The 10,472-nt window shown below is 43.3% G+C and overlaps 1 pseudogene; it reads left to right on the forward strand.

Moving 5' to 3' along the window:
• The first annotated feature begins 2,768 nt into the window (after positions 1-2,768).
• LOC100346934 (pre-B-cell leukemia transcription factor 1 pseudogene) lies at positions 2,769-8,853 on the forward strand (annotated as a pseudogene).
• Positions 8,854-10,472: the final 1,619 nt, after the last annotated feature.

Below are 10,472 nucleotides of genomic sequence, written 5' to 3' on the forward strand. Positions count from 1 at the left end.
CATCATTAAAGGGTGTTGAATTTTATTGAATGCTTTCTCTGCATCAATTGAGATAATCATATGGTTTTTCTTTTGCAGTCTCTTTATGTGGTGAATCACATTGATTGATTTGCAAATGTTGAACCATCCCTGCATACCAGGGATGAATCCCACTTGGTAAGGGTGGATGATTTTCCTGATGTGTTTTTGTATTCTATTGGCCAGAATTTTATTGAGGATTTTTGCATCTATGTTCATCAGGGATATTGGTCTGTAATTTTCTTTCAGTGCTGCATCTTTCTCTGGCTTAGGGATTAAAGTGATGCTGGCTTCATAGAAAGAATTTGGGAGGATTCCCTCTTCTTCGATTGTTCTGAATAGTTTGAGAAGAAATGGGATTAGTTCTTCTTTAAATGTCTGGTAGAATTCAGCAGTGAATCCATCTGGTCCTGGGCTTTTCTTTGTTGGGAGGGCCTTTATTACTGTTTCAATTTCTGTTTCAGTTATGAGTCTATTTAGGTTTTCTATGTCTTCATGGTTAAATTTTGGTAGATTGAATGCGTCCAGGAATCTATCCATTTCAGATAGGTTTTCCTGTTTGCTGGCATACAGGTCCTTGTAGTAATTTCTGATGATTCTTTTTATTTCTGTGGTGTCTGCTGTTACGTTTCCTTTTTCATCTCTGATTTTATGGATTTAGGTCTTTTCTTTTTTTAGTTAGTTGGGCCAATGGGGTGTCAATTTTGTCTATTTTTTTTCAAAAAACCAGCTTCTCGCTTGGCTGATTTTTTTTAGTGTTTTTTTGGATTCAATCCTGTTAATTTCTTCTCTGGTTTTAATTATTTCTCTTCTCCTACTAGATTTGGGTCTGGTTTGCTGATTTTCTAGATCCTTGAGATGCGCTGAAAGCTCATTTATTTGGTACCTTTCCAATTTCTTGATATAGGCACCTATTGCTATAAATTTGCCTCTCAATACTGCTTTTGCTGTATCCCATAAGTTTTGATATGTTGTGTTGTTATCTTCATTTACTTCCAGAAAGTTTTTGATTTCTCTTTTGATTTCTTGAATGACCCAGTGTTCATTCAGGAGCATGTTGTTCAGTCTCCATGTGTTTGCATACTTTCTGGGGTTTCCTGAGTTGCTAATTTCCAACTTCATTCAGCTATGGTCTGAGAAGCTGCATGGTATGATTCTAATTCTTTTAAATTTGCTGAGACTTCCTTTGGCCTAGTATGTGTTCAATCCTAGAAAAGGTTCCATGCACTGCTGAGAAGAATGTGAAGTCTGTAGACGTAGGATTGAAAGTTCTGTAGATATCTGTTAGATCCATTTGGGTAATAGTGTCAATTAAATCTGCTGTTTCCTTGTTGATCTTCTGTCCGGATGATCTGTCTGTTTCTGAGAGTGGAGTATTGAAGTCCCCCAGTACTAATGTATTGGAATCTAAATCTCCCTTTAAGTCCCTTAACATATCTTTTAAATAGACCGGTGCCCTATAATTAGGTGCATATACATTTATAATAGTTACATCTTCCTGTTGAATTGAACCCTTAATCATTATATAGTGTCCCTCTTTGTCTCTCTTAACAGTTTTTGTATTAAAGTTTATGTTGTCTGATATTAATATGGGTACACCTGCTTTTTTTGGTTTCTGTTGGCATGGAATATCTTTTTCCAACCTTTCACTTTCAGTCTGCATGCCTCTTTGTTAGATAGATGAATACACACTTATTCTTAAGTGTTGAAACTTAACTGAAAAGTGATCACTGTTAAATATGAGAATGGGAATAAGAGAGGGAAGAGATGTGCAATTCGGGACATGCTCAAGCTGACTCACCCCAAACGGTAGAGTTAGAAACATACCAGGGGATTCGAATTCAATCCCATCAAGGTGGCATGTACCAATGCCATCTCACTAGTCCCAGTGATCAATTTCTGTTCACAATTGATCATGGTGATAGGACTAAGAGCCAGAGGGATCACATAAACAAGAATAGTGTCTGCAAATACTAGCTGATAGAAACAAAAAGGGAGAGAATGATCCAACATGGGAAGCAAGATACACAACAGACCCATAGAATGGCAGATGTCCTAAACAGCACTCTGGCCTCAGAATCAGCTCTTAAGGCATGCAGCTCTGGCTGAAAAGCCCATGAGAGTATTTCAGGCATGGAAAGCCAAGACCCTCTGGCAAAAAAAAAAATCCCAAAACCTAAATGAAAGATCTCTGTGAGTGAGATCCCAGTGGAAAGAACAGGTCATCAAAGAAGGAGGTACCTTAATCTGAAGGGAGGAGAGAACTTCCACTTTGACCATGGCCTTGTCTAAATATGATCAGAGTCGGTGAACTCAAAAGGCTTCCATAGCCTTGGCAACTCATGCCCTGGGTGATTACTGATGCCATAAACAAGAGTGTCAATTTGTTAAGCCACAACTGGAGTCACTGTGCACTTATTCCTCATGTAGGATCTTTGTCCTTAATGTGCTGTACATTGTGATTTAATGCTATAACTAGTACTCAATCAGTATTTTTCACTTTGTGTTTCTATGTGAGTGCAAACTGTTGAAATCTTTACTTAATATATACTAAACTGATCTTCTGTATATTAAGAGAATTGAAAATGAATCTTGATGTGAATATAAGGGGAGAGGGAGTGTGAAAGGGGAGGGTTGCAGGTGGGAGGGAAGTTATGTGGAGGGGGGAAGCCATTGTAATCCATAAGCTGTACTTTGGAAATTTATATTCATTAAATGAAAGTTAAAAAAAAAAACTCAGTGAGATAAAAACAAAGAAAAAAAATTTAAAGGAACGAAGGAACAAAGACTATGCTATATATGTGATAAAATTAAATGAACAAATATTCAGGGCTGGCACTATGGTGTAGTGGGTAAAGCTGCTGTCTGCAGTGCCTGCATCCCATATGGGCACTGGTTTGAGTCCTGGCTGCTCTACTTCCAATCCAGCTCTCTGCTGTGGCCTGGGAAAGCAGTAGAACCCTGCACCCACATGGGAGACCTGGAAGAAGCTCCTGGCTCCTGGCTTCAGATCAGTGTAGCTCTGGCTGTTGTGGCTAACTGGGGAGTGAACCAGCAGATGGAAGACCTCTGTCTGCCTCTCTTTCTTTCTCTGTGTAACTCTGACTTTCACGTAAAATAAATATTTTTTTTTAAAAAGTGAGCAAATATTCATATCATAGAAATACATGACAGAGAGGAGAAAGAAGGGGACTGGCATTGTGGTACCTTGGCTTAAGCCTCCACCTGTGATGCTCACATCCCATGTGAGTGTCAATTCAAGTAGCAGCTACTCCACTGTTGATCGAATCCCCTACTAAAGTGCCTGGAAAAACATTGGAAGATGGATCATGTGGGAAGCTTGGATGGAGTTCCAAGCTCTTGGCTTTGCCATGACCCAGTCCCATCCATTACAGCCATCTGGGTAATATCCAACAGATGGAAGATCTCCCTCTCTTTCTCCCTCTATCTCTCCCTGCATCTTTGTAAGTCTACCTTCCTAAGAAATAAAAATAAAATTGTTCAAGTTTTTAAAAAGTTTATTTGAAAGGCAGTTACCGAGAGAAAGAAGAAACAGGGAGAGAGGTAATCTATCTACTGATTCATTCCCTAAATTCATTCCCTAAATGGCCGTAATAGCTGGGGCTGGGCCAGGCTGAATCCAGAAGCCAGGAGTTTCCTCCAGTTCTCCCACATGGGTGCAGGGACCCAAGCACTTGTAGCATCCTCTGCTGCTTTCCCAAATTAGCAGGCACATTAGCAGGGAGCTGGATCAGAACTGGATCAGAACTTGAACTTGCACCCATATGGGAAGGTGGCAGCTTAATTCACTACTATAAATCTTTAAAAAAAGAGAGAAAGAAAAAGGCATTGAGAACCTACAAAATAAAATAAAAAAAACTTTCAAAATCTCAAAAGAGATATAGACATACAGATACAGGAAGTTGAAAGAACCACAAGCAGACTAAACCTAAATAGACCACTACCAAAAACAGATTATAGCCAAATGTAAAATGGTAAGGTCAATGAGAGAAACCTAAAGACAGTAATGGAAAATGTCAGTTTACAAATAACAGAAAATCAATGAGAGTAACATCAGATTTCTCAGTAGAAACCATATATTTAAGGCCTTGACAGGAAAAAAAAAAACTTCCTATTAATAATATTACATCCCTCTCCTCCTTCTCCTGTTCCTCCTCCTCCCCCACTTCCTCCTCCCTCGCCCCCTCCCCCTCCTCCTCCTAGTAGGCTGTGGTTTTTCTGTATATGTTTTTGGAGGAGAGCGCCTGTGCGTTGCTTGCTGAAGAGGCTGGGGGAGATGTGCTGGCAACAGCCGACGCCCTTAGAGCTCGCTCCAGCCCGGAGTGGGGATGGGGGCCCACGGGGTGTGGGATGAAAGTTTGCATTGCAATCCCCCTGCCTTCCTATCCTTTCTCCCTATCAATGCCTATTTGCAAAAGGATTAAGCCACAGATTTAAGCGCTGGGAGCCCATTGTTGCCTTGCAAAAGGAAACCAGACTACAAAACCAAAAGCCAGCTCTGATTTCTTTTCTCCAAGTGGGAAGGATCTGAAGACAGCCTGAAGCATAAAAAGCCTCGGTGCTTCCCCCCGGAGCTGAGCCGAGGAGCAGAGGAGGAAGCGCCCGGGTCTGCCGCAGCCTTTGGAGATGGACCAGCAGCCCAGGCTGATACATTCCCATGATAGGGTCGGGATGGCCAGGCACCCAGGCCTGTCCCAGCACTCACAGGACAGGGGAGGGTGGGAGGAAGCAGAACACTGGAGACATCTTACAGTAGCAGATCATGACCATCACAGACCAGAGTTTGGATGAGGTGCAGGCCAGAAAGCATGCATTAAACTGCCACAGAATGAAGCCTACCTTGTTTAATGTGTTGTGTGAAATCAAAGAAAAAACAGTGTTGAGTATCCGGGGAGCCCAGGAAGAAGAGCCTATGGACCCCCAGCTAATGCGACTGGACAACATGCTGTTGGCAGAAGGCGTGGCCGGCCCTGAGAAGGGGGGTGGATCAGCCGCAGCAGCTGCAGCAGCTTCCTGAGGAGCAGGTTCCGACAACTCAGTGGAACATTCTGACTACAGAGCCAAACTCTCACAGATCAGACAAATTTACCACACGGAGGTGGAGAAATATGAGCAGGCATGCAATGAGTTCACCACCCACATTCCTGCAAGAACAAAGCCAGACCAGGCCCATCTCCCCGAAGGAGATCGAGCGGATGGTAAACACCATCTACTACAGGTTCAGCTCCATCCAGATGCAGCTCAAGCAGGGCACGTGTGAGGCCATCATGATCCTGCATTCCTGATTTCTGGATGCGCAGCAGAAGAGACGGAATTTCAACAACCCGGCAACGGAAATCCTGAATGAATATTTCTATTCCCATCTCAGCAACACTTACCCCAGTGAGGAAGCCAAAGAAGAATTAGCCAAGAAGTGTGGCATCACAGTCTCCCAGGTATCAAACTGGTTTAGAAACAAGAGAATCCAGTACAAGAAGAACATAGGTAAATTTCAAAAGGAAGCTAATATTTATGCTGCCAAAACAGCTGTCACTGCTACCAATGTGTCAGCCCATGGAAGCCAAGCTAACTCACCCTCAAACCCCAACTCAGCTGGTTCTTCCAGTTCTTTTAACATGTCAAACTCTGGAGATTTGTTCACGAACATGCAGTCACTCAATGGGGATTCTTACCAAGGGGCCCAGGTTGGAGCCAATATGCAATCATAGGTGGATACCCTTCGCCATGTTATCAGCCAGACAGGAGGACAGTGATGGACTCACAGCCAGTCAGATGTATAGTTCGCAGGGCATCAGTGATAATGGAGGTTGGCAGGATGCTACTACCCCTTCATCAGTGACCTCCCCTACAGAAGGCCCTGGCAGTGTTCACTCTGATACTTCCAACTGATCTCCCAGCAATCAAATCCTGGCTGACCCTGGGCCTCAGTTGGGGCAGGGGCAGGAGGGAGAGTTTCTCTCCCAACGTTGAAGCGGTTATACTGGAGGTCGAAGCAATCAGCAAACACACTAAGAGTCTCCTTCTCTTCACTCCTTTGGGATGCTATTTCAGCCAATCTGGACACTTCTTTATACTCTTCCCTTTTTTTTTTCTAGGTAGAAGCCACCCTTCCCTGCCTCCAGCTGTCAGCCTGGTTTCCGACATCCTCCCTGTCCCTTTCCCTCTGTCCTAGATGCCCAAGGTCCCTGCCCTCTACTATATCCCTGAAGGATATTTTCAACAATTACAGGAATTTAAAGAGGAAAAAAAAAAAGACTACAAAGAAAATAATAAAGGTGTTTGTTTTCATGCTGGTGGTCTGAGGAACCAAATTTACCTCACTCGGATCCCTCCCTCTCTGTGTTGACAGGCAGTCCCTCTCTGTCTCTCACTACCTCTTAGCAGGAATATGCCACATTGCCCTACTCATTCCAGGCCTCCCTGCCTCCTCTTGCTTTTGCTCCTTGGGGACAGTACTGATTGGAACACTCTCCTTCTCTTCCTTCTGAGCCCCAGGTATGCACTGGGGACTGCCATGGCTACACTTCTAAAGGTACCACTCTGCAGTGTCAGCTCTCCTAGACTGATTCCAGGCAGGGAGTCAGGCAGCAGGGGTGGACACAAGGGACAGCAAGGGTAGAGCTCCTACAGGCCTCTTCATCTGCCCCACAGCAGCTCTTAATTTCAGAGGCAGTCTATGCAACCCTTTCCAAACTTAGTAAGCAATGTTTGGAACCCATTACAAAGCCAGGTCTGACTTGGGCATGGTGATGAAAGCTTCACTAAGGAGTCGAGGCTTCTTGTCTGAAGCACTCCTCCTGCCCCTTCACACTCATGTAGGCACACACACTCTCTTCTTACACTTCCCCAAGATGTCATATGCAAATACCTACATGAGTAATCATTGCACTACACCTTGTGAGACCCACAGAGGGAACTGGCAACTCTAAGTGACAGTCATGACACAGAGAAGCAGCGAGTGCCTGGGACTTCCAGGACCAGCAGGCCTGCCAGCATGTACTTGCACTTGCTAGGTTGGCTTTATATGACTTGATGGCAAGGAAGGCCAGATTTCCAGTGCTAACTATTCCCATTCCCTCCAGCTCTGGAGCTCCCAGGGAGCCACACACAGTACTTACAATGTCCACAATGGATTTGATTGTCTTATTTTGGTTTTTGTGTTAGGCATATGGTATAGGTTTTTCAAAGTGCTATGGGGCACTATGTTCCTGATCTTGGCCTCTTTCTCGGGAAGAGTTGTATAAGAACATGGTACAAATAAACTTTTTGCTAGCTTCATTTGGGATAAGAAGAGATAATATTTTCATTGAAACCAGCTCAGTGGTGTTTATTCCCTGGGAACATCTTAGGTGAAGATAGCAGGCACTAGAAAGCCATTTGTGACTGTCATCCAAATTCACATTCTTCACAGCCAACCAACTCTGCCCAGTAATAAGCATGGCAGCTCTGTGACCTGATTAAGTGGTTGGTGGTCACGGCTCTAGGTGCTTCATTTTTTTTTTTTTAATCTGTAAATGGCGATTACTATGCCTGGCTCACCAAGAGGCTTGTGCGAAATGGAAGACATTGATTTCATTCATATCCAATCTGTAAATGTGAAAACAGAAATAATTTCCCTAAGGTAAACGGGTTCATGCTAAATGTGGACAATGAATGCTTTTCCTATTGTAAGTAACCTCTGCTAACCATCAGTACCCTGATGTCATCACCATGATCAGAAAGAGAAGAGTTGTTGATTTTTCTTTGTTTTGGTGTGGTTGGTCTCTTAGGATAGAGAAAAGCTTCCAACGTAGGAAGATAGGATATGGCTCTCTTAGTCTGTACCTGAGTCCAGTATGTGGCCTTGTGAGTACTTGGTCCCCTATCACACCTTCCCTGCTTGAGAGGCTGCCAGGGAAAGGCACAAGACTTTAAGGGGTGAGCATGATCCTCTTAAAAAAAAAGTCGTGGAAATTCCATAGGGCACGAGAGTATCGAACAGAAAACACTCCTCTGTATGTGTTTGGGCAAGTCGGGGATACTTGAGATGCCCAAGGATATGTATACAGAAACTATAAATATTCAGCAAAATGTAATGACTGAGGGCCCTAGAAAGACAGTGTCTGCTGACCCGTGCCCTGATCAGAACAGGACCTGAAAGGAGCCAAGAGCCGCCATAAAAAATGGCCTTAATAAAACAGTCCTGGGAAATGGGGAGTAAACTAAGTTCACAGAGAAAGCAGATAGCTACTACCCAGAGATAAGGGCTACTACCCAGAGATAAGGGCGACAGAACATCCTGGTATGCACCTAAGCCCCCTCCCCTGTGCTTGTTCAAGCTTAACAAAGAAACCGTGAGGCACGTAGGGCACGTAGCCATCCCTTTCTGCTCTTCAAGGACAACCTCCCCTTGTCCAAGCTTAGACACGTAGGGCACGTAGCCCCGTTTCTCCTCCTCCTCGACGACCTCCTCCCATTGTAGTTACCCAATAAACTTACACCACCCCATGGTATGTTAATTTTGTGGTTTTGCCCCTTAAAAGCTGTGTGAGATAGCTGCTCGGGGCTCCTCTCACTTGCTTGCTGCTTGCAGCAGTAGGGGGCCCATTTGTACAAATGAAATAAAATTACCTCCTGCTCTATTGCATCGTCTGGTCCGGAGTCTGTGTTTCTGGGGTCGTCACAAGAGGACACCGCTTTTGGGGTCCTACAGACCAGAAGAAGAGGGTGCCTAGAAGGAGCATCTTTGTACAACTCTGGAGTTCATACAACCAGTGAAAAACTTTGTCTTAAGGTGACTCACGCAGGAACGTGAGTGGAGCACATTTGATTGAGTTGGAGCAAAGTAGGAAGGGATTAAAGCAAAGGGGGGGGAGGGGTGCACTGGAAACAAGGAGAACTCCAGATTTGGACTGAATCGTGGCCACGTTAAATTAATGAAAAGGATCGGCGCAGTGCTGCATTTGCACAGGTGGTTTCTCTCCCAGCAGTAGTTTTCACTGATGATTACCTCGCATACCACTGACCCAGCCAGCACTTCACTCAGTCCTCTGGAAGAGCCAGTACCGTCCCACAGCCTTCCCTTCATGCTCTCGCTCACTTCCAAGATGGCAGCCACAGGAAGCAGGAGAACGCGGCAGCAGAAGAGTGGGGGTGGAAAGAGCCCGCCTCTGGGCGTTTCCTATAGAAACAACATGTGCCCTGGGATTCCTCCGTATTCTAGTAAAGTGGGAATGCTCCATTTTCCCTGACAGCAAATGTCCCCTGAGAAAGGATGCTAGACCCTGGGTTTACCCACCTTGTGACTTCAGTATTTCCCCTTTCTACTCCTAACTCCTCCCCCGGTATGGAATTAATTCCCATGCAGTAATTTTGCCAAGTAGCACCTTCTTTCAATTTATTTTATTTTATTTTATTTTATTTTATTTTATTTTATTTTTTATTTTGCTGTGGTGATTGCTCTTTATTTGCTGGTTGCCTTTTCTCACCAAATATCTTTATTGCCTCTTTCTGTCTGCTTTTGTTTTTCTGCCCAGAAAAACGTGACTTTGATACCAAAAAAGATAAAACTACAGAAACTCAAATTTTAAAAAAAAACTTAAAAAAAACAAAAAATACTCAAGGATTCTTTCAGCTTTATTAACATTTTCCATTGTTTCTTGCGACTTGTGTCTCCTTCTTTGTAGTATTGATGATGAATATTGATAATGAATGTTCTTGTGTATTCAGATAAAAAAAACAAAAAAGTGGTCTGAATTTAATAGTGTTTATAATAAAAAATTTTAACAATGACCCTCCTAGCACGCAACACAGGATGGGGACTTTTCCCCTTTCTTTCTGTGACAATGCACATCATGCCTGCATTAGTTTTTAACACCAAACTACCTATATTAATCATTTCCCCTATTTTTCTTTTATTTTCTTGCATTTGTGAATTAGTTCAAGAATGCTAGAAAAGTGTTGAGTTGTGCACATCCATTTCTTGTTTCACAGTGTTTATAAGTGACAGTAATTCATTTTGTAAACTAAAAAAAAAAAAAGGTTGGAATAGTGAGCTTAATAGGTACAATCTAACACGTTATTATGTTTATTAACTTTGAGACCCAGAAATAAATTCTTTTCTTTTCTTATTCCTACTCTTAAAAATACACAAAAAATATGTTTTTGCTTTGTGTTATTTTTGGTTTGTTTATGGGGGGCTAAGCCTCCTCCCCCAAAGCTGAAACTATGTGCAGCTGTAAAGATAAAAAAATAAATAAAACAAACTATGTAACCTCTGCCTCACCAGCTGTTTGCACAAAGCCCCTCCCTACCCCTTTCCTGTATCTTGCCTCCCCCAACCAGTTCCCTGTCCCTGAGTTCCCAGATAAGCCACAAACTTTCCCGTAGTCTTGTGTAGGACCCTGCAGTTTGGCACGTACACCCCAGCAGCTCAGACCCTATGCTTCGGCCAA

Source organism: Oryctolagus cuniculus, chromosome 16, assembly GCF_964237555.1.
Source record: "Oryctolagus cuniculus chromosome 16, mOryCun1.1, whole genome shotgun sequence".
In the NCBI taxonomy this organism is placed as follows: Eukaryota; Metazoa; Chordata; class Mammalia; order Lagomorpha; family Leporidae; genus Oryctolagus; species Oryctolagus cuniculus.